The following is a 26,751-nucleotide window of genomic DNA, read 5'->3' as shown; positions in this document are numbered from 1 at the left end:
ACCGCCTAGTTCCCCAGCCCTGGTCTCCCCTCTGTCCCCTCCTGGAGCCGGCGGGAGCGGGGAGCCAGAAAGGGGGGGGGGGGGGGCTGCGGGCTTGCAGCAAGGGTGGAGCGCCCCCTGCCGGGAGCGGCGGGAGGTCCTGGCGGAGCTTTGGCGGCGCTCCGCCCGCCCAGTCGCCAGCGCAGCCCGCCGCAGCCAGGCGAGGAGGAGGCACACGCCGAGAGGGAGAAGCCGCGGTCGGAGGCAGGCAGGCGGGCGGGCGGGCGGGCTGCCTCGTCGGCCGGGAGCCTCGCTGGCGCTGGCCGGAGCCCGGGCGCGGGAGCAGCACTAGCAGCAGCGCCGTCGCCCCGAAGGCAGCCGCCTGGCCGCCCGTGCCATGTCCGCCGACGCCCCAGCCTCGCCGCCGGGCCAGAGCAGCCGGGAACCGGGGCTGCCCGCCAGGCGCTGAGGAGGAGGAGGGGTTTGGCACCGCTGCCCGCCGCCCCACGAGCCCACGCCGGCCCCTTCTGGAGCGGAGCGCTTGTTGGACGGCGCCGGGCGGAGGTGCGGGAGAGAGAGAGGCGCCGGAGGCTCTCTGGCCGCATGGCCCCCCGAAGGGGCGCACGGCCGCCCAGGCTGCAGTAGGGCGCAGGCAGGAGGCGGCGGCGGCGCCAGAAGAGCGGCTGGAAGAGGAGCGGCGCGCCGTCGAGGAAGGCAACCGGGCGACCCCCGGCGCCGCTCGCTTGGCCCCTGCGGGCGGCGAGGATGGCCGGTGGGGAGGCGGGAGGGCGTCTGGCCGGGCAGGCGGAGGGCGGCGGCGGAGACAGCAGCAGCAGCAGCAGCAGGTGAACGGAGGGCCTTCCCGGCCGCGCCACGTACCAAAGAGGAGAAGGAGGGAGAGCCGCGCAGTCTGGACGGAGAGAAGGCAGCGGCCCCGCGGCAGGCGGGCGGACAGGAGCGCCACCGGGCAGGGCAGGGCAGGGCGCCGGCCGCAGCAGCAGGACCCGCCCGCCCCCCGCCCCCCGCCTGGGACCCCGCCAAGCCCCTGTGGATTACTCGCCTCCCCGCCCGGGGGGGCTCTTCGCCGCTGCCGCCGCCGCCCGCGGCTTCTCCGGGGACCCTTACCTCACCCCCCCCGCCACCGACCTCAGGACTGTAAGTGCCACCGCCCCCCCCCGGGCTCCGGCGGGGGAGGGAGGGGGGACGGGAGGGCGGTGCACCCCGAAGCCTGGCTAGCAATGTCCCGACCCCCCTCCCCTCCCCTCCCCGTTTTTTGTCTTTTTGACCCAAGGAAGGAAGGAAAGAAGGATCCATTCTGGCCCCCTAGGATGCTGCGCCTGGGGCGCCTGGGGTCCTTTCCACTTCCCCCCCGGGGAAACGCTTCCCTCCCTCCGCCTCCGTCCCGCTCTCAGCTCGCAGGGATCTCCTGGCTCTTGCAGCTTCCAAACAAAGGCGGAGGCGGGCGGGCGGGTGGGGGAACACATGTGGCCAGATGTGCGCCTTCTTCTAGCCTGCCGTGCGCTCCGCTGCTGCGTCCTGGCTGCGGCTGGCTTCGGCGAGGGCTCTCGCTCGCTCTCTTCTGTGCCGCGCGCTTTGGGGCAAAAGGAGCTCCGCTCGCCCCACCAACGGCCCCGCAGCTCTTCGGGTGCCGCGGAGGAGAGCCCCGAATGCCAGCCGGTGGGGAGGCGCGGGTTGGGGATGGGAAGGGAAGGGAGCGAGCAGGGCGCAAAGGCGCTCCCTTCCCTCCCCACTGGGCAGAAGAAGCCGGGGTGGACCCGCGAAGGGGCGCTCCTGCCCAGGCTTCCTCGCGAAGGGTCGGCGTTGCCCGCGGATCCCCCAGCCCCGCCCCGCCCCGCCAAGCAGCTTTCTTGCCCGCGTTCCTCTGCTCGCCCGAGAAAGGGAAAGAAGGGGCAGCGGCGCCCGGACCGACAGCAAGCCAAGCGGTCCGAAGGCGCGCAGCGACCGACGGCCATCTCCAGCGAGCCGGCCGAGCTTTGCTGGGAGCGGGAGGTTCTGGAGGACGGCAGCCCCCGGAGCCCTCCGACCCAAAGGCGGGAGCTCCCGCCCCGGAGGCCTTCCTAGGAATGGACCAAGCTCCAGTCTGCTGGTCTGGGAGGGCGCTCCAGTGTTGGGGGTAGGGGGAGGGGGTGCTTAGGAAAAACTAGAGGGCACGGGCTAACTTCTCTCCTTTGCCTTGGAGGGAATTCTGTGCCCCAGGCCTGCTTCTGCTCCAGCAGCTGCTTGGAGGGATTCAGTGGGGCGGAGGAGGGACCCCTCCCTCTCTTCAGCCTGGCGGGATTGGCCAGGGGCCCTGGAAGCAGAGGGCAAGGCGGGCAAAGGGAGAGAGCCCAGATGTAGGCTGGGAAGTTACTTTCTGGGGTGCCCCCAAATGAGTGTAGGGATGGGGCTCCAATAATCCTGGGGGGACAGTCCCTTGTGAGGCTTCCCACGCCTTCCCTTTTAGGGCCACCTCTGAAGCCCCCCTTGTTTGGGGAGGGCAAGCGGTGGGGGCTCCAGGTTGAGTGCCGGGCAAAATCCAGCCCCGCATGTGATACATACGATACTTTTCAGAACAGCCCCCAAGGGAGAGGACCCCTAACCAGACTCCAGTGTGGTGCTGCAGCTGAGCTGGTGCAGCATTGTGAGGGCTACGGCGACTCTCGATTCTGGCGTTGAAGCACACCAGAGGGTGAGAGGGCGTTGCCTCTGGGAATGTGCAGAATGCAGTGGCTGGGCCCAGCTAGCCCCCAGGCCTCGTGTGGAACTAAGGGAAAGTCTGCCTTGTTGTACAGTGTAAGCCCCAGGACCTATTGTTTAAGACAGCAACTCGGGGTGCATTGCTGAGGGGTCTGAGGGGAAATGCACAATTGTTTCAGGCACCCAGAGACGAAGGCAGAGCTAAATCCGAGAGCTAGAGCCTTGGAGATCCTTGGTTTCAAGGGACACCTGAGATTCAACCTGTGTTCTCTGTAATGTGTGAGCCCGCCTTTATAGATTGTGAATGTTATGAACTTTTTTGCCTGTGGTCTCAGCACACCGTGGTGGTGGTGATGGCTTTACAGGAGACGGCTTGCAGAGTTGTTGCTGTTCAGTCGCATAGTCGAGTCCAACTCTTCGCGGCCCCATGGCCCACATCCCGCCAGGCCCTTCTATCTTCCACCGTCCTCCTAAGTTCGCTCCAATTCATGTCTGTTGCATCGCTAACACTGTCTAACCATCTCATCCTTTGCCGTCCCCTTCTTCTTTTCCCTTCAGTCTTTCCCAGCATCAGGGACTTCTCCAGGGAGGGCTCCCTTCTCATTGGGTGGCCAAAGTATTTGAGCTTCAGCTTCAGTATCTGACCTTCCAGGGAACAGCCGGGGTTGATTTCCTTTCGGATCGACTGATTTGATCTCCTTGCCGTCCAAGGGACTCTCAAGAGTCTTCTCTAAATCCATTCCGTTGAAATCAGTGGCCTTCAACTGGAGTAACTTTGCATTGGCTTGCACTTTACATAAGTGGAATACGTGGGCGGCTTGGGGCGTTTGTAAGGAGGGATTCACGAATCTCAGATTCTAAGTCTTTTGCTCCTGTTTTCTCAAGAACAGGGTGGATTTCCCTTCCCACCAACACTGTAAACAAACTTCTGTATCTTGAAGGCCATGGGGACTCCCCGTTACTGGGAATTTCCCAGCCGATTGCTGAAGCTGAGATGTCTGAGTTTCCATTTTTGAGCCACCCAGAGCTGTGCTTCACAGGGGAGCTGAAACTCACCAGTATCTTGGCATGGACTGCGTTTCAACTTTCTGGACAGAATAATAGATGGGAAGCTGCAGTCCTAAGAGGCCATAGCAAAGGTGGGAGACAATTGCCCCTGTCACCTGAGAAGGGCTAAAGGGCTTGCCATGTCGTCTTTTGGAATGCAACCCCCTCCCCTGAGAATATGAGGATCTGAATTGCTCTTCAGTACATTGAGCATGCCCAAAATATCTTGACTGTGGCAGGAGTGGTGGATATGAGCAAAGAATATTTTGGTGTAGCAAAAATTGTTTCTTACACTGAAACCTTTCTAGTGAAATCAGCTGGGGGGGGGAGGAAACAGGGGGGAGACTTAAAAGTTTGGGAGGAATTCTTATAAAATGTAAGCTTTCATGTTTCTTTTAAAGATTTTTTTTTTTCTGGAACTGACTGCTCATTTTCATTCGGTACCCGGAAAAGTCGCCTGTGCTTGAATTGTGCAGCTTGGTTAAAAATTGTGCAGCAGTCTGAGAATGGGACTCAGGTGTGTGGCTGTAAGGTAAAAACCCAGTGCAAGAGTGCATGGCTTTTCTTCCTGTGTTGTTAAGGACAAGCCCATCTAGAAACAATCATTCTTTTTCTTCTTTTTTTGGTATTTTTGTATTTTTTTTAAGGTGTGTGTGTGAGAGAGAGAGAATGTGTGTGCACACCTGAAAGTCATGTCAACCTCTGGTGACTGACCCCTACTGGTGGCCTGGAGGATATTCATAGAGGTGGCTGAATGAAGCCTGCCTCTGCCCTCTGGACTGGGTATTTCCAGGAAGTCTCGCATCCAAGGACTTGCCAGAGATGGCCCTGCTTAGCTTCCAAGATCTGAGGAGACTGGGCTTGCCTGGGCTATCCAAGAGACGTGCCGGCTGGTGGGGGAGTTGACTTCAGGATGGTTGTGAGCTTGGCTGACTCTCCTATTCTTTCCCCAGCTCATGTCAAACAAAAGCATCCAGGCTTTGTTGAAGAGTATGCAGGAGGTGCTGTCTGGCAGGGAAGGGAAGGAAGTTGGGCCTCTGCCTGGCAAGCTTGTGGTCTTTGGCTTTAGATAGGATAGCCATTGAGTTTTAGGAGAAATGTGAGCGTTCTGGTCTGCGGGGTGCTTGGTGCGAAATCTCCCTTCCTCGTGCCAAGAGAATGGGCCAACTAGCAGTGAGTTCCAGAGCTAAACAGAGGTTGATCCTGGTCTGGTGCCCCATGTGAATTCTGTATGGCTGCAGAGGCAGGCAGCACACAGGCTGTCCCCCCCAGTCGTGTCCTACCTACTTCCTGGGCCTGATTTCCTTGGAAGACAGTCTGGAGACCAAGTCGTATGAGGAAAGGCTGAAGGAGCTGGGTATGTTTAGCCTGGAGAGGAGGCGGCTGAGAGGTGATAGGATCACCATCTTCAAGTACTTGAAGGGCTGTCATATTGGAATTGTTTTCTGGGGTGGAATTGTTTTCTGTGGCCCCAGAAGGTAGGACCAGAACCAGTGGGTTGAAATTCAATCAAAAGAGTTTCCGGCTCAAAATTAGGAAGAACTTCCTGACCGTTAGAGCGGTTCCTCAGTGGAACAGGCTTCCTCCTCAGGAGGTGGTGGGCTCTCCTTCCTTGGAGGTTTTTCAACAGAGGCTAGATGGCCATCTGACAGCAAGGAAAATCCTGCGAATTTAGGGGGAGGTTTTTGTGAGTCGCAAGGAGTCGGACTCGACTGTGTGACTGAACAACTATCATGTTCTCCGGGTACAGGCAGGCAGGAGTCCAAAGCCAGTCCAAGGTCAAAGTCCAGGAAGTCAAGCAGGAGCCAAGTCACTAATGCAGAATCACAAACCGGAATCAGAAGTCAATGTCCAAAAGCCACAAGGTCAGGGTGCCAAGGAAATCAAGCAGATCAGGATCAGGAATCAGGAAGGAGCGTGGATGCAAGCCAGAGAATAGACTTGTTGCTTCCACAAGGTTACCAGGTCCTGGGTGGGAGCTATATGGGAGTCTCAATCAGCCTGCTCCCTGGGTGGCAGTGACTCTGCTAGAACTCAGGGCTGAGAGATCTGAAGCATCAGCGTGCCTCATGTCTTTGCTCTGAAAGTTCTTTCCAGAGCCTGCTTTGAACTCTTGAGATGGGAGGAGAAGAGCTTGGAGGAGATTGATGTCAACAGCTGTCACTGGTGCCGGAGAGTGATTGATGGGCCAGCTGCTGTTTGTTCAGCTGAGGAACTGGCTGGCAACTCTTCCAGGTCTGTTAACCCTTCCAGCTCCTCCTCGTCAGGGCTCATGACAACAACAACAAATTTGTGAGTTTCCTGCATTGTGCAGGGGGTTGGACTAGATGACCTTGGAGGTCCCTTCCAACTCTATGGTTCTATTATTCTCTTCATCCCGAGTTTACAATGAGAAGGAATGCAGCTGGGTGTGGCTTGTCTATCCAAGCAGATGCTCCAGCATCCCAAGGGGAGGCGGGAACTAGCCAAGACGCTGCTTGTGTTGCATCCAGCCAGACTTCGGGGTGAGAGTTTTCTGTTTTCTCAATGACATAATGGCTATTTATAACTCCGGCTCTCTGGTTTGCTGGGCTGGGAATGAAATGAAATGCAGCTGTTGATGGGGGGGGGGCAGGGTCTGGATGTGTGGTTTGCAGGCCCAACCAGAGAAACATTCCCAGTGGACTGTGGGGGGAAGGTCAGGACTGGCGCCCTGGTGTTCCTTTCCGTCGGGCTCTGGGGACAATTAGTCCCCCCCCCCCGGGTTTCATGTAGCCCCATGCTAAGGAGGTCAGAGGCCCGAGAGAGGCTGTAGCAACTTCATCCTTATTTTCCTCAAGGGAGATCTGACTTGGGGGGTTGCGAGAAGGGTGAGAGCAAAGCAGGTGAGCTGTTCTGGGTTGCGGGGGTGAGTTGGAGCTTCAGGGCCCAGGATCAGAAGAGCACAGAGCTGGAGGTGGAGCTCCCCAGAATCAGTGTGAGGCTTCGGGACAAACTCCAGGTGGGCAGTACAGTTTCCTCTTGCAGCAGAAGTCTTGTGGTGCCTTAAAGACAATGAATGCATTTGTAGGGGGGTGGGATAAATCTTTTGTCTACCGAAAAGTGCTGAGTGTTTGCAAAGGGCAGCTAGGTAAGGATTCCCACACCTAATGGGGCTTTGGGGGCAGGTTTGAGCTCTGTGGTCATATATGAACATATGACGCTGCCTTATACGGAATCAGACCCGCCCCCCCTTGGTCCATCAAAGTCAGTCTTGTCTACTCAGCCTGGCAGCGGTTCTCCAGGGTCTCCAGCTGAGGTTGTCCACTCCTCTTTGCCTGGAGCCTTTTTAGTTGGAGCTGCCGGGGACTGAACCTGGGACCTTCTGCTTACCAAGCAGATGCTCTACCACTGAGCCGCTGTCCCTCCTCATTGCTATCCTGATGAGACTTCAGTCAAGTAGAGGAAGAAGAAGAAGACTGCAGATGTACACCCCGCCCTTCTCTCTGAATCAGAGTCTCAGAGTGGCTCACAATCTCCTTTCCCTTCCTCCCCCACAACAGAAATCCTGTGAGGTGGGTGGGGCTGAGAGAGCTCTCACAGCAGCTGCCCTTTCAAGGACAACTCCTGCGAGAGCCACGGTTGCCCCAAGGCCATTCCAGCACCTGCAAGTGGAGGAGTGGGGAATCAAACCCGGTTCTCCCAGATAAGAGAGCTCTGGCTGACCCAAGGCCATTCCAGCAGCTGCAAGTGGAGGAGTGGGGAATCAAACCCGGTTCTCCCAGATAAGAGAGCTCTGGCTGACCCAAGGCCATTCCAGCAACTGCAAGTGGAGGAGTGGGGAATTGAACCCGGTTCTCCCAGATAGGAGAGCTCTGGCTGACCCAAGGCCATTCCAGCAGGTGCAAGTGGAGGAGTGGGGAATCAAATCCCGTTCTCCCTGATAAGAGAGCTCTGGCTGACCCCAGGCCATTCCAGCAGTTGCAAGTGGAAGAGGGGGGAATCAAAACCAGTTCTCCTAGATAAGAGAGCTATGGCTGGTCGAAGGCCATTCCAGCAGCTGCAAGTGGAGGAGTGGGGAATCAAGCCCGGTTCTCCCAGATAAGAGAGCTCTGGCTGACCCAAGGCCATTCCAGCAGCTGCGAGTGGAGGAGTGGGGAATCAAGCCCGGTTCTCCCAGATAAGAGAGCTCTGGCTGACCCAAGGCCATTCCAGCAGCTGCAAGTGGAGGAATGGGGAATCAAGCCCGGTTCTCCCAGATAAGAGAGCTCTGGCTGACCCAAGGCCATTCCAGCAGCTGCAAGTGGAGGAGTGGGGAATCAAGCCCGGTTCTCCCAGATAAGAGAGCTCTGGCTGACCCAAGGCCATCCCAGCAGGTGCAAGTGGAGGAGTGGGGAATCAAACCCGGTTCTCCCAGATAAGAGTCCGCGCACTTAACCGCTACATCAAACTGGCTCTGAAGGAGAAGTCCCTTCAGTGTGACAGCTCTGTAGTTCTGTCCTTAGAAGTTCACCCACCCCTGCAAAACTTCCCAGGAGGGGCACGAGGGAAGCAGCCTGAGGTTGCGATTGGAAGCGTATCTTTGCTTGCTTGCGCACATCTGGCCTTCGAACGGGACACACAGGAAGCGGCAGGCAGGCCATGAATGCATTCACACACACAGAGGCAGGCAGGAAGGCCTGAGAAACTGGAGCTCCATGAAACGGGGAGTGAGGCTGGAGAACCGCCAAGCAGTGTGGAGAGCTGAGGACAGGAGCCTTGAACTCCTGGTTCAGGGTCCTCCTCCTTTGAACTCCAGGCTCTGCAGCTGCCTGGCTCAACCCCCCCCCCCTTCTCTCAACAGCTGGCTCTCAAGGAAGGATTGTCTCTGGCCATTCCCAGGGTTTGTCTCTGTGGAGACTGGGGGTGGGGTGGAATGAATTCTGGTTGCAAGCCCTGGAGGCCAGCTCCGTTTCAGAGAAGAGAGAGAGAAGGCTGTCTTGCACCCAATACCTGAGAAGCATTAGCTATTTCCTTTCTGCATCTGCTTATTGGGTCATGCACAGTCTGCCTTTCTTGCTCAAGGTGGATTACAGAGCGTAAATCAAGGGCTGCGGACGGGACATCCGACAAACAGAGCGGGGGGGGGGGGGTTTGGAAAGCTGAAAGCAAACTCCGTGGAGCTGAAACAAAGACTTAGCTTTCAAACACGACACGTGAAGCGGTGTCAAGACTATCGAAGCTGGAGCATCCTGACAGAGACGGCAGCAGTGCCGTCGGAAGGCCCCTTTGCAACTTCCTGGCCATTTCAGCATAGCCCAGGGATGCATCAAGTACCTCTCAAAGCAGCCAGGCGGGATTTTCAGGGACCCAAAGGGACTCCAATACGTTTTGATAGCTCTGCAGTGCCGGATTGAACCCTGTGGAGGCCCCGAGGCAGTCAAAAACTTGGGGGGGGGCCCTCACCCATTCTCTCAGGGTCTGAGTGCCCGCCCCACTGCCCACAGCCCCTGCTGCAGCCTGCAGACACCGTCAGTCTTGTGTTCAGTTTTGGGCACCACATTTTAAGAAGGATGTAGACAAGCTGGAACGGGTCCGGAGGAGGGCGACGAAGATGGTGAGGGGTCTGGAGAACAAGTTCTATGAGGAAAGGTTGAAGGAGCTGGGCATGTTTAGCCTGGAGAGGAGGAGGCTGAGAGGGGATAGGATCACCATCTTCAAGGACATTTTTTTTTATTTATTTTATTTTTTGAAGCGCTGTCCTAGAGAGGATGGGGTGGAATTGTTTTCTGTGGCCCCAGAAGGTAGGACCAGAACCAGTGGGTGGAAATTAAATTATAAGAGTTTCCGGCTCAACATTAGGAAGAACTTTCTGACCGTTAGAGCAGTTCCTCAGTGGAACAGGCTTTCTCCTCGGGAGGTGGTGAGCTCTCCTTCCTTGGAGGCTTTTCAACAGAGGCTAAATGGCCATCTGACAGCAATGAAGCTCCTGTGAATTTAGGGGGAGGCGTTTGTGAGTTTCCTGCATTGTGCAGCGGGTTGGACTAGATGACCCTGGAGGTCCCTTCCAACTCTATGATTCTAAGAAAGGTTGAAAGAGCTGGGGATATTTAGCCTGGAGAGGAGGTGACTGAGAGGTGATAGGATCACCAGTACTTGAAGGGCTGTCCTAGAGAGGATGGGGTGGAATTGTTTTCTGTGGCCCCGGAAGGTAGGACCAGAACCAATGGGTTGAAATTCAATCAAAAGAGTTTCCGGCTCAACATTAGGAAGAACGTCCTGACTGTTAGAGCGATTCCTCAGTGGAACAGGCTTCCTTGGAAGGTGGGGGGGGGGGCTCTCCTTCCTTGGAGGTTTTGAAGCAGAGGCTAGATGGCCATCTGACAGCCATGAAGATCCTGTGAATTTAGGGGGAGGTGTTTGTGAGTTTCCTGCATTGTGCAGGGGGTTGGACTAGATGACCCTAGAGGTCCCTTCCAATTCTGTGATTCTTTCACTAAGCTATGGGGGAGAGGCAGAGAGAGGCAAACTTGGCAAGGACAGCAGTGGAGAACCTGGAAATCTTACAGACATGTTCTGAACCTTGTTGGTCTCCTGTGAATGTATTGTAAAGATAGGGTTCCAGTGATAAATAAGCCTCCAAACTGAAGAAAGACAGATTAAATGTCTTGGTGTCTAGAACAGACGTCTTTGGAAGGGCTTCTTTAGCTCCATTAACTAAATACTGGAAATTGTTACTCCTTGCTGATTGGAAAGACTGCTTTTGAACTGTCTTCCGTTAATGTCTTCTTGCTACGTGCTCTTGTCGATTTGAAGTTCTACGCGCAAGCTCTGTCAGGACACCACGGACCTTTACATTACACCGTTTTGTTGTTTAAAATGTATGGTGTCTCTTAGCAGTTTTTTTTTATTTACACAGCTGTACGCTAAGATCCTATAGTTTCACTATACGCCAGGCAAGTCGGGCAAAGAGCAGCTCAGTTTCTGGCTGCATGTGCAGGCTGGGAGGGGGTGAGGAAGCCGGGCTGGGGCCCCTAAAGGCGTGGGGGCCCATAGGCCAGTGCCTAGTTGGCCTAATTGTTAATCCGGCCCTGTAGCCCTGTATGCTGGGCCAGTGTCCTTCTGCCTGCCTTGCAGGGGTGGCAGGCATTGAGGGAAAAGGGCTCTCCAGGGGTCTTATGCCAGAAGGGAGCCTTGAATCAGGGACCTTCCAGCTCCTTGCACATCTGTGATTTACCAGCCTTCAGTGCCCCATTTGCCTCTTTGTAGGAGTCACTTGGGAGCTTCATGATCATGAAACAAGCCCTGTGGCTATTCGAATGCTGCTGACAAGGGAGGTCTCCTTTGCCACAAGCAGCACAAAGAGATGCAGTTACCCCTCCCTGCTCGGATTGGGCAATGTAAAGCCTTCCGGGCACCGCATTCTGTAAATAGAACAGAGCAAACTTGGCCCTTCCTGCCCGGAGCAGAGAGTCTTGGTTTTGACAGGCAATAAAGCGAAGGGGGGGGGGACATAATAACAAGGGGTCTTCGTGGATCATACGCTGAACATGAGTCAACAGTGTGATGCGGTGGCTAAAAAGGCAAATGCAATTTTGGGCTGTATCAACAGAAGTATAGTGTCCAGATCACGTGAAGTGATGGTATCACTTTAGTCTGCTCTGGAAAAACCTCACCCAGAGTCTTGTCAGTTTTGAACACCACATTTTAATAAGGATCTAGACAAGCTGGAACGGGTCCAGAGGAGGGCGACGAAGATGGTGAGGGGTCTGGAGACCGAGTCCTATGAGGAAAGGTTGAAGGAGATGGGGATGTTTAGTCTGGAGAGGAGGTGGCTGAGAGGTGATAGGATCACCATCTTCAAGGACTTGAAGGGCTGTCCTAGAGAGGATGGTGTGGAGTTTTCTGTGGCCCCAGAAGGTAGGACCGGAACCAGTGGGTTGAAATTAAATCAAAAGAGTTTCCGGCTCAAAATTAGAAAGAACTTCCTGAGCATTAGAGCGGTTCCTCAGTGGAACTGGCTTCCTCCTCGGGAGGTGATGGGCTCTCCTTCCTTGGAGGTTTTTCAACAGAGGCTAGATGGCCATCTGACAGCAATGAAGATCCTGTGAATTTAGGGGGAGGGGTTTGTGAGTTTCCTGCATTGTGCAGGGGGTTGGACTGGATGACCCTGGAGGTCCCTTCCAACTCTTCTATGATTCTAACAGGCTTCCTCCTCAGGAGGTGGTGGGCTCTCCTTCCTTGGAGGTTTTTCAAGAGAGGCTAGATGGCCATCTGACAGCAATGAAGATCCTGTGAATTTAGGGGGAGGGGTTTGTGAGTTTCCTACATTGTGCAGGGGGTTGGACTGGATGACCCTGGAGGTCCCTTCCAACTCTTCTATGATTCTAACAGGATTGGGAGGTGGTGGGCTCTCCTTCCTTGGAGGTTTTTCAAAAGAGGCTAGATGGCCATCTGTCAGCGATGAAGATCCTGTGAATTTAGGGGGAGGTGTTTGTAAGTTTCCTGCCTTGTGCAGGGGGTTGGACTGGATGACCCTGGAGGTCCCTTCCAGCTCTAGGATTCTGTGATTCAGTGCAGGCTGGTGGACTGGGCTAGGCAGCTGGAGGGGTTGATCATTGCTTGGGCAGATCCAGGTGGGCAGCCGGGTTGGTCTGAAGCAAGAGAACAAAGCAGGAGTCCAGGAGCACCTTGAGGACCCACAAATTTTTATTAAGCTTTTGTGTGCTAAAAGCAGACTTCATCAGACAACAGGGTGGGTTGGAAGCCGCAGCCCTACATATCGAGAGGGTGGGCAATGAATTAGTTTGCAAAATAGTGAAAGCGTTTTTAGCAGATTACAAGAATGACAAGTTGGGGTTTGGAAATCGTCAGTTTGGGTTGACTGCATGGGAAAAAACAGCCAAGGCACTAGAGGTCAGAACTGGAGATTGCTGTCTGTGTCATTAGGTGTCTTAATTGTGAAGAGTAATACATTAGAAACTGTTGTCTGCTACATCTGCTAAAAACGTTTTCGCTATTTTGCATACTAATTCTCTGCCCACTCTCTCTCTATGGAGCACTGCTAATCCCATCCCATACTGTTGTCTGATGAAGTGTGTTTTTAGTAGACAAAAGCTTAATAAAACTTTGTCAGTCTTAAAGGCGCCACTGGACTCCATCTTTGTTCTCTTGCTTGGGCAGACAATCCAGATCACTCAGATCAATGAGCCAAGCAGCATTCTGTAGGGGGAGGAGAACGTATTGTTTTCTGTTGCCCCAGAAAGGTGGACCAGAACCAATGGGTTGAAATTAAATCAGAAGAGTTTCTGGCTCAACATTAGGAAGAACTTCCTGACAGAGCGATTCCTCAGTGGAATGGGCTTCCTTGGGAGGTGGTGGGCTCTCCTTCCTTGGAGGTTTTTCAAGAGAGGCTAGATGGCCATCTGACAGCAATGTGGATCCTGTGAATTTAGGGGGAGGTATCTGTTCTGTGAATTTCCTGCATTGTGCACGGGGTTGGACTAGATCAGGGGTGGCCAACGGTAGCTCTCCAGATGTCTTTTGCCTACAACTTCCATCATCCCCAGCCAGCATGGCTGATGGCTGGGGCTGATGGGAGTTGTAAGCAAAAAACATCTGGAAAGCTACCGTTGGCCACCCCTGGACTAGATGACCCTGGGGGTCCCTTCCAACTTTATGATTCTGTGATTCTATATTCTGTGTCACTCTAAGCTATTGTCACAAAGGCTATCCTTCCCAGCATCGACCAGACCCCTCCTCCCCCCCCCCCAAAAAAAAGTATTCAGGCATGAGAATGCAGAATTACTGTGTTTGGCTATGGATATTTCATTTTTTCACAATATAGAAAATGTCTGGCAAATATTTTCATGGAAAAGACATGACCAAATTCAGGGTTCAAAGTCTGTGTTGCTAATCAGTATTGCTTTTGCAATTCCATTAGAATTGTGAGGAAGGAGGATTTAGCAACAAAAGGATAAATCATTGTTAATTGTAGGCTATGCTGGCTTCCCCCGCCCGCCCCCAACTCCAAAAGCTTTTCAAACAAAAGCTGGTGCTGGTGATGACATGATATCTGCCTGAAAGGGAGGGGAAGAGCCTCTGCTTGGCATGCAGAAGGTCCCAGGTTCAAGCCCTGGAATCTCTAGTTTAAAAGGACCAGGCAGAAAACAAACCAGCCAGTATCATAATGCCCCTGTATAAATCGATGGTGCGGCCTCATTTGGAATACTGTGTACAATTCTGGTCACCGCACCTCAAAAAGGATATTATAGCACTGGAAAAAGTTCAGAAAAGGGCAACTAGAATGATTAAAGGGTTGGAACATTTTCCCTATGAAGAAAGGTTAAAATGCTTGGGGCTCTTTAGCTTGGAGAATCGTTGACTGCGGGGTGACATGAGAGAGGTTTAAAAGATTATGCATTGGCAGGGGTGGCCCGACACCCCATGGTTCCCTAGGCACACTCGCTGCCTGGCGCCCCCCCCCCAGTGTCCCCACGCCTTCCCCCCCTGCAGCACCGCACCGCCGTGCCTTCCCCCTCCCCGCCACGCCTCCTCCCTCCCTTCGGACCCTTCCCCACCCCATGTCAATTTCAATGCTGGAACCAGCTCTAGCACCGCTTTCCGGCTATCTAAAGCCAATCACTCAATCGTAGGTAAAACTGCGCCACGGGGCTGGGATGCGCTTTCAGTCTGTCAGGATCAGCATCCTGAAAGGGCAACCCCGCTGCCGCTTACTCCTCTCCCATCCAGGAAGTGGGGAGGGGAGAAGTCAGCGGCAGCGGGGTCACCCTTTCAGGACGCTGGTCATGACAGACTGAAAGCGCATCCCAGCTCCGCGGTGCAATTTTACCTGTGATTGAGTGATTGGCCAGGGAGGGGGGGAGGCTTTAGATAGCCAGAACGCGATGCTAGAGCCAGTTCTGGCATTTAAATTGACATGGGGTGGGGAAGGGTCCGGAGGGAGGGAAGAGGAGGAGGCGGGGAGGGGGGAGGCACAGCAGGGGAGAGGCAAAGGGAAGGGAATAGAGGGGTGGGAGGCGGCTGCGGTGGTGGCAGGCGGTGGTAGCAGCCGGTGGGCGGGGGAGGCAGGCAAACTAGGTGCTTGCCTGGGGCACCGGGAGGGGGGTGGGGAATCCAATTTGACACCCCCACCCTCCCAGCACCCTAGGCAACAGCCTAGTTTGCCTAGTGGGTAAGCCGGCCCTGTGCATGGGATAGAGAAGGCAGAGAAAGAAGTCCTTTTCTTCCTTTCTCACAATACAAGAACTCGTGGGCACTCCATGAAATTGCTGAGCAGTCGGGTTAGAACTGATAAAAGGAAGTCCTTCTTCGCCCAAAGGGTGATTAACACATGGAATTCACTGCCACAGGAGGTGGTGGCAGCTATACACATAGATGGCTTCAAGAGGGGACTGGATAAACATCTGGAACAGAGGTCCATCAGTGGCTATTAGCCATAGTGTATTGTTGGAACTCTCTGTCTGGGGCAAATGATGCTCTGTATTCTTGGTGCTGGGGAGGGGGGCGGCAACAGTGGGGGGGCTTCTAGTGTCCTGGCCCCACTGATGGACCTCCTGATGGCGCCTGGTTTTTTTGGCCACTGTGTGACACAGAGTGTTGGACACTGTGTTTTATTTATTTATTTATTCTATAACTTATACCCTGCCCTTCCCATAAAATGGCTCAGGGCAGCTCACAGCAAACGATAAAACAATAAAACAAAGTACAAAGTTATTACATTTAAAAAGTCGAAGCATTTAAAAACCTAAAACCTTAAATTCTTAACATTAAAACTGTACAGTATAAATTCACAGAAGTTTAATAAGCTACATTTATCCAGTCAGGCGTAGGCTAACCGGAAGAGGGTTGTCTTACAGGCCCTGCGGAACTGAGTAAGATCCCGCAGGGCCCTCACCTCTTCCGGTAGCTGGTTCCACCATGTAGGGGCCATTGTAGAAAAGGCCCTGTCTCTGTTTGTCTTGAGACGGACTTCCTTAGGCCCGGGGATGGTGAGAAGGTTTTGAGTCCCACTGTGGCCACTGTGTGGACTGGATGGGCCACTGCCTGATCCGACATGGCTTCTCTTATGTTCTTATGTCTGGGGCAGTGATGCTCTGTATTCTTGGTGCTTGGGAGGGCACAGTGGGAGGGCTTCTAGTGTCCTGGCCCCACTGATAGACCTTCTGATGGCACCTGGGTTTTTTGGCCCCTGTGTGACACAGAGTGTTGGACTGGATGGGCCATTGGCCTGAACCAACATGGCTTCTCTTATGTTCTTATGTGACACAGAGTGTTGGACTAGATGGGCCATTGGCCTGATCCAACAGGGCTTCTCTAATATTCTTCTGTGACACAGAGTGTTGGACTGGAGGGGCCATTGGCCTGATCCAACAGGGCTTCTCTTATGTTCTTATGTGACACAGAGTGTTGGACTGGATGGGCCATTGGCCTGATCCAACAGGGCTTCTCTTATGTTCTTCTGTGACACAGAGTGTTGAACTGGAGGGGCCATTGGCCTGATGCAACATGGCTTCTCTTATGTTCTTATGTGACACAGAGTGTTGGACTGGATGGGCCATTGGCCTGACCCAACATGGCTTCTCTTATGTGACCCAGAGTGTTGGACTTGATGGGTCATTGGCCTGATCCAACAGGGCTTCTCTTATGTTCTTATGGCAGGGCAGTGATGTTATGTATTCTTGCTTTCCCTGCTCATAGTTTCTGCTTGATGTTGGGGAAACAAGACCGTTGCTCTTTGCTCTTGCTCTGCAGCCCCAGCACAGGATGACCTGTAGCAGGAGGAAGGGATGGAGCAGGCCGCAGGGTGGGAGACACAAGAGCTCTGCGCCCTCCAGTGGTGTGGAAGGGGTCCACCGGTATGGGCTGGTGGGGGTGGGCTCCATGGCCACTGGTGGGGGAAGGAGAAATAGGCTTATGAGATCCAGGTGGGGAAACTCCTGGAGATTTGGAGATGGAGCCTGGGGAAGGCAGGGCCTCAGTGGGGTAGAGTCCCCTAGAGTCAGCCCACCAAAGCACGAATATTTGCCAGCTCGGGAGCCACATGTGGCTCTTTCACACATGTTGTGTGGCTCTGGAAGCCCCCACCGCCCCATCAGCCAACTTGGAGAAGGCATTTCTCTCTTTCAGTCCCTCCACCAAGCCAAGCCAAGCCAGCTGACGGCTTGAAGAATGCATTTAAAGTTAAAGTGGCTTTCTTTCTGCCTCTCCCTCCTCCCTCCCCTCTATATTTACCTTCCTTGCTTGCTTGATCCCTTGTCTTGAGGCTCTCAAACATCTGACATTTGTGTCTTGTGGCTCTCAGACATCTTATGTTTATTCTTGGGAGAACCAGTTCGGAGTAGTGGTTCAGTGCATGAAGTCTTATCTGGGAGAACCGGGGTTGATTCCCCACTCCTCCACTTGCACCTGCTGGAATGGCCTTGGGTCATCCATAGCTCTCGCAGGACTTGTCCTTGAAAGGGCAGCTGCTGTGAGAGCCCTCTCAGCCCCACCCACCTCACAGGGTGTCTGTTGTGGGGGGAGAAGACATAGGAGATTGTAAACCGCTCTGAGTCTCTGATTCATTTTATTTATTTATTTATTTATTACTTTACATTTATATCCCGCCCTCTCCGCAAGCGGACTCAGGGCGGCTTACAATATCATAAAAACAATCAATTCCATAAAACATATAAAACCATAATTCACTTATCAATTTAAAACTATTTGCGCTGTCTCAATCCAGTCTGGCGGTATTGGGTTCTGACTATGATCGCCAGCTTCTGTAGGATGTCCGGTGGCAGCCCATTTTCAGTCAACCAGAAAAGCCTGTCTAAACAGTTCGGTCTTACAGGCCCTGCGGAACGCCGACAAATCCCGCAGGGCCCTTATAGCTTCTGGGAGGGTGTTCCAAAGTTCTGGTGCTGCCACCGAGAAAGCCCTGGATCTTGTTGCACATAGCCTGGCTTCTTTTGGGCCAGGGGCAGACAGCAGATTTTTTGTCCCTGATCGCAGTGCTCTCTGGGGGATATATGGGGAAAGGCGGTCCCGTAGATAGGCAGGTCCCTGACCATAAAGGGCTTTAAAGGTTAGTACCAACACCTTGAAGCGAACTCGGAACACAACAGGCAACCAGTGCAGCTCTCTCAGCACTGGCTGAATGTGCTCCCGTCATGGTAGCCCCATTAACAGCCGTGCCGCAGCGTTCTGCACTAGTTGTAGTCTCCGGGTTAGCGTCAGGGGTAGCCCCATGTAGAGAGCATTACAGTGATCTATTCTTGAGGTGACCGTAGCATGGATTACCGTCGCTAGGTCGCTGCGCTCCAGGTAAGGGGCCAGCTGCCGTGCTTGCCGAAGATGGAAAAAGGCAGATCTAACGGTGGCTGCCACCTGAGCCTCCATTGTAAGGGAGGACTCAAGGAGCACGCCTAAGCTCTTGACCTTGGGGACCGGTATCAGTGGCACCCCGTCAAGGGCCGGCAACTGGCTCTCTCTCCCCGGACCGCCCCGACCCAGGTAGAGAACCTCCGTCTTCGTCGGATTCAATTTCAGCCGACTCAGTCTGAGCCAAGAGGCCACGGCTTGTAATGCCAGGTCTAGGTTTTCCAGGGTACAGTCAGACTGGCCACCCATCATTAGGTAGAGCTGGGTGTCATCCGCATATTGATGGCAACCCAGTCCATACCTCCTGACAATCTGGGCAAGGGGGCGCATATAGATATTAAATAGCATCGGGGATAGGACCGCTCCCTGCGGCACCCCGCAACTAAGGGAGTGCCTCTGGGATGCTTCCTCCCCTATCACCACCCTTTGTCCCCGATCTTGGAGAAAGGAAGTCAGCCACTGCAAGGCAGATCTCTGTATCCCCACATCGGTGAGGCGGTCAGTCAGTAGCTGGTGGTCAACCGTGTCAAAAGCGGCTGACAGATCTAATAACAGCAGCACTGCAGAGCCGCCCTGATCCAGATGTCGCATAAGATCATCCATGAGGGCGACCAGAACTGTCTCCGTCCCGTGACCTGGCCGGAAGCCGGACTGGAATGGATCCAGTGCGGAAGTGTCCTCCAGGAATCCCTGCAGCTGAGTCGCCACCGCCCGCTCTATGACCTTACCCAGAAAGGGAAGGTTTGACACCGGTCGATAGTTCGCCAATGTGGCCGGGTCTGCTGATGGTTTTTTTAAGAGGGGACGGACCACTGCCTCTTTAAGAGGTGTGGGAAAGATCCCTTCAATCAGGGACCTATTGATGATGTCCTGTAGTGGTTCATGTAGCCACGTTTGGGAGAAGGGCGAGGTATAAATCTGCAATTCTTCTACGTGGCTCGTACATTATGCAAGTTTGGCCACCCCTGCTCCAGGGGAACTGATCTCTGTAGTCTGGAAATGAGGTGTAATTCGAGGGAATCCCCAGGTGCCGCCTGGAGGATGGCATCCCTAAGTTCAGTCACTGCCACCTCCCGGGAAAGGGGGAAGGCATGGGGAAAGACTGTTTTTGGCCTGAAACATTGGGAGTTTGATGGTCCGGGGGTCACATTTGGGGAGAGGCAGCTTCGTTTGTTCAAGCAGGGCTCCTTTGAATGGGTGGTGTTCAGGTGGGCAGCTGTCTTGGTCTGCAGCAAGAGAACAAAGTTTGAAGACCTTCGGGCACCTTGAAGACCAACAAAGTTAAATTCTGGGGAGCGCAGGCACACTTCTTTGGATACATTGACATTTCCCCCTCATGCCTTACATAGAGGTAGAGAGAGGGTGGTGGGATAGTTGCCGAGATGGGCTAGTTAGAGTCAAGGTGCATAAATAACTGGGTGATAAATAGAGCTGAGAATGGATTTCTTTGGGGGCTCCTAGAATTGGACCCCTCCCAGTCAAATCTTTTTGAAACTTGGGGAGTTTTGTTTTGAGGAGAGGCACCAGATGCTATGCTGAAAATTTGGTGTCTCTACCTCAAAAAACAGCCCCCCCCCGACCCCAAACACCCACAAATTTATTGTGACTGCAATAAAAAGGCCAATGCTATGCTGGGAATTATTAGGAAGGGAATTGAAAACTAACCAGCCGGTATCATAATGCCCCTGTATAAATCGATGGTGCGGTCTCATTTGGAATTAGGGTTGCCAATCCCCAGGTAGGGGCAGGGGATCCCCCGGTTTGGAGGCCCTCCCCCTGCTTCAGGGTCATCAGAAAGCGGGGGGAGGGGAGGGAAATGTCTGCTGGGAACTCTATTATTCCGTATGGAGATTTATTCCCATAGAAAATAATGGAGAATTGATTCGTGGGTATCTGGGGCTCGGCGGGGGTGGGGCTGTTTTTAAGGTAGAGGCACCAAATTTTCAGCACAGCATCTAGTGCCTCTCCCCAAAATATCCCCCAAGTTTCAAAACGATTGGACCAGGGGGTCCAATTCTATGAGCCCCAAAAGAAGGTGCCCCTATCTTTCATTATTTCCTATGGAAGGAAGGCATTGAAAAGGTCTGCGGTCCCTTTAAATGTGATGGCCAGAACTCCCTTGGAGTTCAATTCTGCTTATCACACCTGTGCTCCTGGCTCCGCCCCCAATGTCTCCTGGCTCCACCCCCTAAGTCTCCTGGCTCCACCCCCAAAGTCCCCAGATATTTCTTAAATTGGACTTGGCAACCCTATTTGGAATACTGTGTGCAGTTCTGGTCACCACACCTCAAAAAGGATATTATAGCACTGGAAAAAGTCCAGAAAAGGGCAACTAGAATGATTAAAGGGTTGGAACACTTTCCCTTTGAAGAAAGGTTAAAACACTTGGGACTCTTTAGCCTGGAGAAACGTCGACTGCGGGGTGACATGATAGAGGTTTACAAGATAATGCATGGGATGGAGAAAGTAGAGAAAGAAGTCCTTTTCTCCCTTTCTCACAATACAAGAACTTCTGGGCATTCAATGAAATTGCTGAGCAGACAGGTTAGAAAGGATAAAAGGAAGTCCTTCTTCACCCAAAGGGTGATTAACACATGGCAACTCTATTGCTTGCATAGAAAAGCCCTCTTCAGTGATTATCAGTTTTGCATAGTTTGCCATATAGTCCACTCTCCAAAGTAGCACTTTTTCAGGGGAACTGATCTGTTTTCTGGTGATCAGCTGCAAGTTTGGGAGATCACCAGGCCCCACCTGGAGGTTGGCATGACAGTTGTACCAGGCTGGCAGGGCAGGATGCGGGATGATAAAGGTACAAGAGGCAACACAGTCCCTGCTTCCATATGAAGGTGCCCTCTGTGTCTCTTGGCAGTCTTGAGAGATCTGGGGACAGAGTGTAGGGGGTAGGGGCCCTGGGCCCTGGCTGTGCCTACCTGGGCATGTGGTTTGCATGGGCATTTTCTGCCCTCAAGTAGCAACGATCATGATGAAGCTTCAGGCGTTTGGCTGACGTCCAAGATTCTTTTCCCACCTGGCTGGCCCACCTGTTCACCTCTCTGATGCCCAGAGGTAGATGTTGGGAGTCTGAAATCTCACATACACATTCTCTGCGATAGAGAAACCTCACATACACATTCTCTTCTTGTTTCACGAGCTTCCAAAGTCACACCCCAAAGCTTCACCCACCATCGCTATTTAAGCATGGCTGAAAAGCACAAAAGAGCTCCACGCATAGCTTGGAAAAAGAGACACACACCCCCCCTCCCCTTTGCTGATGCTGTGTGAGCTGTTCCAGCTACGCTCTCTCTCTCTCTCTCTCTCCATCTGCTAGCTTGGAACATTTCCCACAACTGGGATGCAAGCAAGAAAAGAAGGATTAGGGGAATCTGGTTCCACGAAGCCAGCAGCAAGAGGGGTCATTCCACCACACCGGCTCTGCTGGCCTGCTAGGGATGGGCGCTTGGTAACTAGCATGCAGAATCCCTCCCCCCCTTCACCCACAAGCTCACCAGGCCTAGGAGGGAGGCATTACAGCAATGGTTTTTTGTTTTGTTTTTTAAACCCCATCTCCCTCAGTTTGTTGCTTCCAGCTGATCCAGGGCAATCACTGCAAGGACACTTTTGGCCACCCCCCCCCCCCCCCCAGAAGATGCAGATTACCAGGCAGGCTTCCCTCCTTCCCACCTACCCCCTCTCAAAAATGTGTTTTATTGGCCAAGATCTGGTGTGTTTTATGATGTTGGAGCCAAGCAGGCTAAAAGTATTCCAAATCGTCAAAATAAACAAATTAATGTATGTGGGTACTTCAGGGATTTATTTTCTTGGACTTAAAAGAAGAAACATCCATAAATGCAGAGGCTGCTGTTCCAAGCAGAAGAATATTGTGTGGGAGGGGCTTTTAACCATTTCCCTTTATACCAGGGGTGTCAAACATGCGGCCCAGGGGCTGAATCAGGCCCCCAGAGGGCTCCTACCAGGCCCCGAGCAACTGACTCTTGTCCGCTTCCTTCTCCCTCTCTCTTGCTTCCTTCTGCATCTCAGCTTGCTTTGCAAGGCTTGCTCAATCACACAAGAACTACAGAGCATAACCTCTATTTTCTCCACTGGTTGAGGCTCCTCCCCCTCCTGGTCCCCTGGGGAAGGGAGGAAAGAGCCAGCGCTTCCTTTGCCCAGTTCCCTGGATCCCATGGGAGAAATACAAAGAAAGCACCTTGAAGACCCAACAAGTGTTAATTTTTTAAGCATGATTTATTTAAAGTTAAAAAAAAAACTTTAGTAATGTCTGTGTCTTTTAAAAAGTTTATATCTCTGCTACCTAATCTTAAATGGGTACACACATGGCCTGGCAAGGTCTCGTTTATGTCAGATCCAGCCCTCATAACAAATGAGTTTGACACCCCCGCCTTATATGGTTTTAAATTTGCAGACAGGGACGCAATTCCCCCCTCCCCCTACTTTTAACCCTGCATGGAAAAAGTTATGGAGAAGGCAGTGGGCAGTCCTGGTGGAATGACCCGTCAGTGGCTACTAGCCATGTGGACTAAAGGGAACCTCCATATCCAGAGGGAGTCAACCTTGGAATGCTGGTATTAAGAGGCAGACCCAGGGTTGTCTGTGCCACTAGGCAAACTAGGCACTTGTGTAGGGCGCTGGCTTTCTGGGGGTGCCAAATTGGGTGCCCCCCCTGTGATTCAGTTATATTATCAGTGTGAGGGGGCACCAGAAGTTAGCTATGCCTAGGGTGCCAGACAGTCTAGGGCAGGGGTGGCCAAACTTGCTTAATGTAAGAGCCACATAGAATAGATGTCAGAAGCTTGAGAGCCATATGACATGAATGTCAGATGTTTGAGAACTGCGAGGAAGGAAGGAAGGAAGGAAGGAAGGAAGGAAGGAAGGAAGGAAGGAAGGAAGGAAGGAAGGAAGGAAGGAAGGAAGGAAGGAAGGAAGGAAGGATGGCAAATACAAGGGGGAGGGGAGAGAGATGGAAAGAAAGCAACTTTAAACACTATTCTTCAAGCCACCGGCCAGCTTGGCAAAGTGGTTTACAGAGACAAATGCCTTCTCCAAGCCAGCTGATGTTGCAATGGTGACTTCAAGAGCCACACAATATATGTGAAAGAGCCACATGTGGCTCCTGAGCCACAGTTTGGCCACCCCTGGTCACCCCTGTTTGTTAAATCTCCAGGGAACTGATGGGCTGCTCTGTAGGACAGGACGTTGGTGTAGATGGACCACTGGTTTGATCCAGCAGGGCTCTTCTGACATTTTTAGGTACTTATGCTCAGTCATCTCTGGGCAGGGACCTCACAAACCTCTCTCTGTGAGATTTCAATTTATTTGCTTTTCCATTTAGTTTTCTATGCTCCCCACTCCCTGCAGGGCCTAGGTAATAATAAGATTTTTTAAAAAGAAATCACAAAAAAACCTGTTTTTAAAAAACTAAGCGTTGGGAAGTAACCCTGAGGCCGCAGCGATATTTTAGCTGAGTGGGGAGGGCTTGCTGTTGAGAAGAGAGTTGGGAAAGTCAGGAGTAGAGCCCCCCCAAAAGGCTTCCCCCAAGTTCACCTTGAAAGTGGCCTTGAAAAGACTGCTTTTTTCTCTGATCACAGAAATCCTGACTGAAGATGAGCATTCCCAGGGGTCGCTTTGTAGAAAAATAGGTGGTGGAGCTCATCCAGGGATTGTTATGCAGCTGCACCTTCTCTTCAATGGGCAAGTTAGATGGGGAGGAAGAGGGGGAACCCACAAAAAGGTTCAGGAGCTGTGCTCCTGTGAGCTCCTGCTGAATCGGAGGCCTGAGCATTCTACACATTCTAATGTCGTTCCCCCCCCCCACCCCGAGATTCCCATCAAAGCCTTGCCCACTCCTCGGTAAGAATGACATGGGCATGTTTTTCCCACACATGTTTGAGGCTTTTGCAAATGTGACAATGGAAGCAGCAGGGAAATGGGGAAACCTGATCGGCCAGCAACGAAGGAGGGTGACAGAGAGGAAGTCCTCATGGCGTGCCAGCTGTTTCTGGGACTTCAAAAGGAACCTCTGGGCGCCCGTCTCACACGCGGGATACGCTCTTGTGCCCAGTTCCCCTTTGTCCCATTGGGACTTGTGCCTCAGAAGTCCTGCAGTGGGGGAGCATCAGGGGTGGGGCCTCGGCCAGATCGCAGCATAATTCCGATGTAATCCGCAGAGCCAAAAGGTGAACTTAAACCCTGTCGCTGGCTGGGCCTCCTTTTTCCCACATTGCTCATGGCAGGAGGGAGGAGAAAGAGAATCCTGGCTGTCCTATAGAGGACGGGGCAGAGTTGTTTTCTGTAGCCCCAGAAGGCAGGACCAGAACCAACGGGTTGAAAGTAAATCAAAAGAGTTTCTGGCTCAATGTTAGGAAGAACTTCCTGACCGTTAGAGTGGTTCCTCAGTGGAACAGGCTTTCTCCTTGGGAGGTGGTGGGCTCTCCTTCCTTGGAGGTTTTGAAACAGAGGCTAGATGGCCATCTGACAGCAATGAAGATCCTGTGAATTTAGGGGTGGGGGGGTGTTTGTGAGTTTAGAGTGGTTCCTCAGTGGAACAGGCTTCCTCCTCGGGAGGTGGTGGGCTCTCCTTCCTTGGAGGTTTTGAAACAGAGGCTAGATGGCCATCTGACAGCAATGAAAATCCTGTGAATTTAGGGGGAGGTGTTGGTGAGTTTCCTGCATTGTGCAGGGGGGTTGGACTTGATGACCTTAGAGGTGCCTTCCAACTCTAGGATTCTATGATCAGTAGGAACTTCCTGAGAGAGCAGTTTCTCAGGAGGTGGTGGGCTCTCCTTCCTTGGAGGTTTTTAAACAGAGGCTAGAGGGGCATCTGACAGCAATGCAGATCCTGTGAATTGAGGGGGAGGTGTTGGTGAGTTTCCTGCATTGTGCAGGGGGTTGGACTAGATGACCCTAGAGGTCCCTTCCAACTGTAGGATTCTATGGTATTTCCAAAGAGAAGAAAGGGAGAGGGGAGGCTCCCTTTTCCTGGGCTCCTCCATGGAGCTCTCTCGCTAACAGCCGAGCCGGGAGTGGCAAGCTGCCCGCATGGCCACCAGCCATCCTCACCTTAATCCATCATTAGCTGGGCATATTTCAGAGCTGTGCCAACAGCAAGTCGGTGTGCGCATGGCGGGGGGGGGGGGGGGCGTTTCTCTCGCTTTTGCAACGCTTTCCCTTATTCCCTTGCCGTCCTTGCTTCTGCCTGTGTGTAATTAACAGAGTAATTAAAAACAGGATGAGTTAATTGGTATTCATTTATGTGGCAGATGTTTTTAATTGAGATACGAAACAATTTACCTGTTTATATAAACAATAGTGAACGAAGGCTTGTAAAACAGACTCCCCACCCCCTCTCCCCAGCGCTGCGGAATCCAAGCCGCTTGTTGGATTCTTCCCAACCAGTCTGAGGCGGGAGTGATTGACGGGAGGCAGGAGGGAAGGGGTGGGGGGTGAGTTCTGGGGCTTGGCTAGATTGCCCACAGGCTGAGTCCGAGCTTGTGGAACCTCCCCTTATGGAGATAGCCGTGTTAGTCTGTCCCTGCAAGACAGCAAAGAGCCCACTTTGGCATCTTGAGTTTTTTTGCAGATTTTTTTGCAGCGTAATCTTTCGAGAAACGCCGTTTTCTTCATGCATCTGACGAAGAGACTGTGCTTCTTGAAAGCTTATGCAATAATAAAATCTGTTAGTCTTAAAGGTGCTACTGAAGGGCCCCATGGCGCAGAGTGGTAAAGCTGCAGTACTGCAGTCCTAAGCTCTCTGCTCACAACCTGAGTTCGATCCCAGCAGAAGCTGGGTTCAGGTAGCCGGCTCGAGGTTGACTCAGACTTCCATCCTCGGTCGGTAAAATGAGTGCCCAGCTTGCTGGGGTGAAAGCGTAGAGGGGAAGGCAATGGCAAACCACCCCGTAAAAAGTCTGCCACAAAAATGTTGTGAAAGCAATGTCACCCCAGAGTTGGACTCTTTCCCATATGGAGTAAACATTTCACAGGGCCTCTGCCCCAGACCACCTACAGTTCCCAAAGATTTTCTATGTACATTGGCATCTTTTGGGAACAAGCTTCAGTTACACAGTTATAGTTACCAACTCTGGACTGGGTAATTCCTGGAGGTTTGGGGTGGAGTCTAGGGAGGGAGGGACTTGGGGAGGGATTTCACCTAGTATCTATGCTATACTATTGAGCCTGCCCTCCCCATCTGCCATTTCCTCATGGGGAATGCATCTCTGTAGTCTGGAGATCCATTCTAGGAGGCAAATGCAATTTTGGGCTGTATCAACAGAAGTCTAGTGTCCAGATCACGTGATGTGATGGTATCGCTTTACTGTGCTCTGGTAAGACCTCACCTGGAGTCTTGTGTTCAGTTTTGGGCACCACATTTTGAGAGGGATCTAGACAAGCTGGAACAGGTCCAGAGGAGGGTGACAAAGATGTTGAGGGGTCTGGAAACCAAGTTGTATGAGGAAAGGCTGAAGGAGCTGGGCATGTTTAGCCTGGAGAGGAGATGGCTGAGAGGTGATATGATCACCATCTTCAAGGACTTGAAGGGCTGTCATAGAGAGGATGGTGTGAAATTGTTTACTGTGGCCCCAGAAGGTAGGACCAGAACCAGTGGGTTGAAATTAAATCAGAAGAGTTTCTGGCTCAACATTTGAAAGAACTTCCTGACTGTTAGAGTGGTTCCTCAGTGGAAGAGGC

The 26,751-nt window shown here is 52.8% G+C and overlaps 1 protein-coding gene across 6 annotated transcripts in view; it reads left to right on the top strand.

The window, feature by feature from the left end:
* Positions 1 to 1,020: 1,020 nt before the first annotated feature.
* The window catches only part of CBFA2T3 (CBFA2/RUNX1 partner transcriptional co-repressor 3), a 97,107-nt gene continuing 71,376 nt past the window's right edge, over positions 1,021 to 26,751 (top strand). For all 6 annotated transcript variants that reach the window (XM_060254242.1, XM_060254241.1, XM_060254240.1 and 3 more), the window contains exon 1: positions 1,021 to 1,134. The gene's annotated coding sequence lies outside the window, so the exon portion shown is untranslated. The remainder of the gene's footprint in view (positions 1,135 to 26,751) is intronic.

The sequence above is a fragment of the Heteronotia binoei genome, chromosome 14 (genome assembly GCF_032191835.1).
Source record: "Heteronotia binoei isolate CCM8104 ecotype False Entrance Well chromosome 14, APGP_CSIRO_Hbin_v1, whole genome shotgun sequence".
Taxonomy (NCBI): Eukaryota; Metazoa; Chordata; class Lepidosauria; order Squamata; family Gekkonidae; genus Heteronotia; species Heteronotia binoei.
This window is presented reverse-complemented; position numbering and strand designations above follow the sequence as displayed.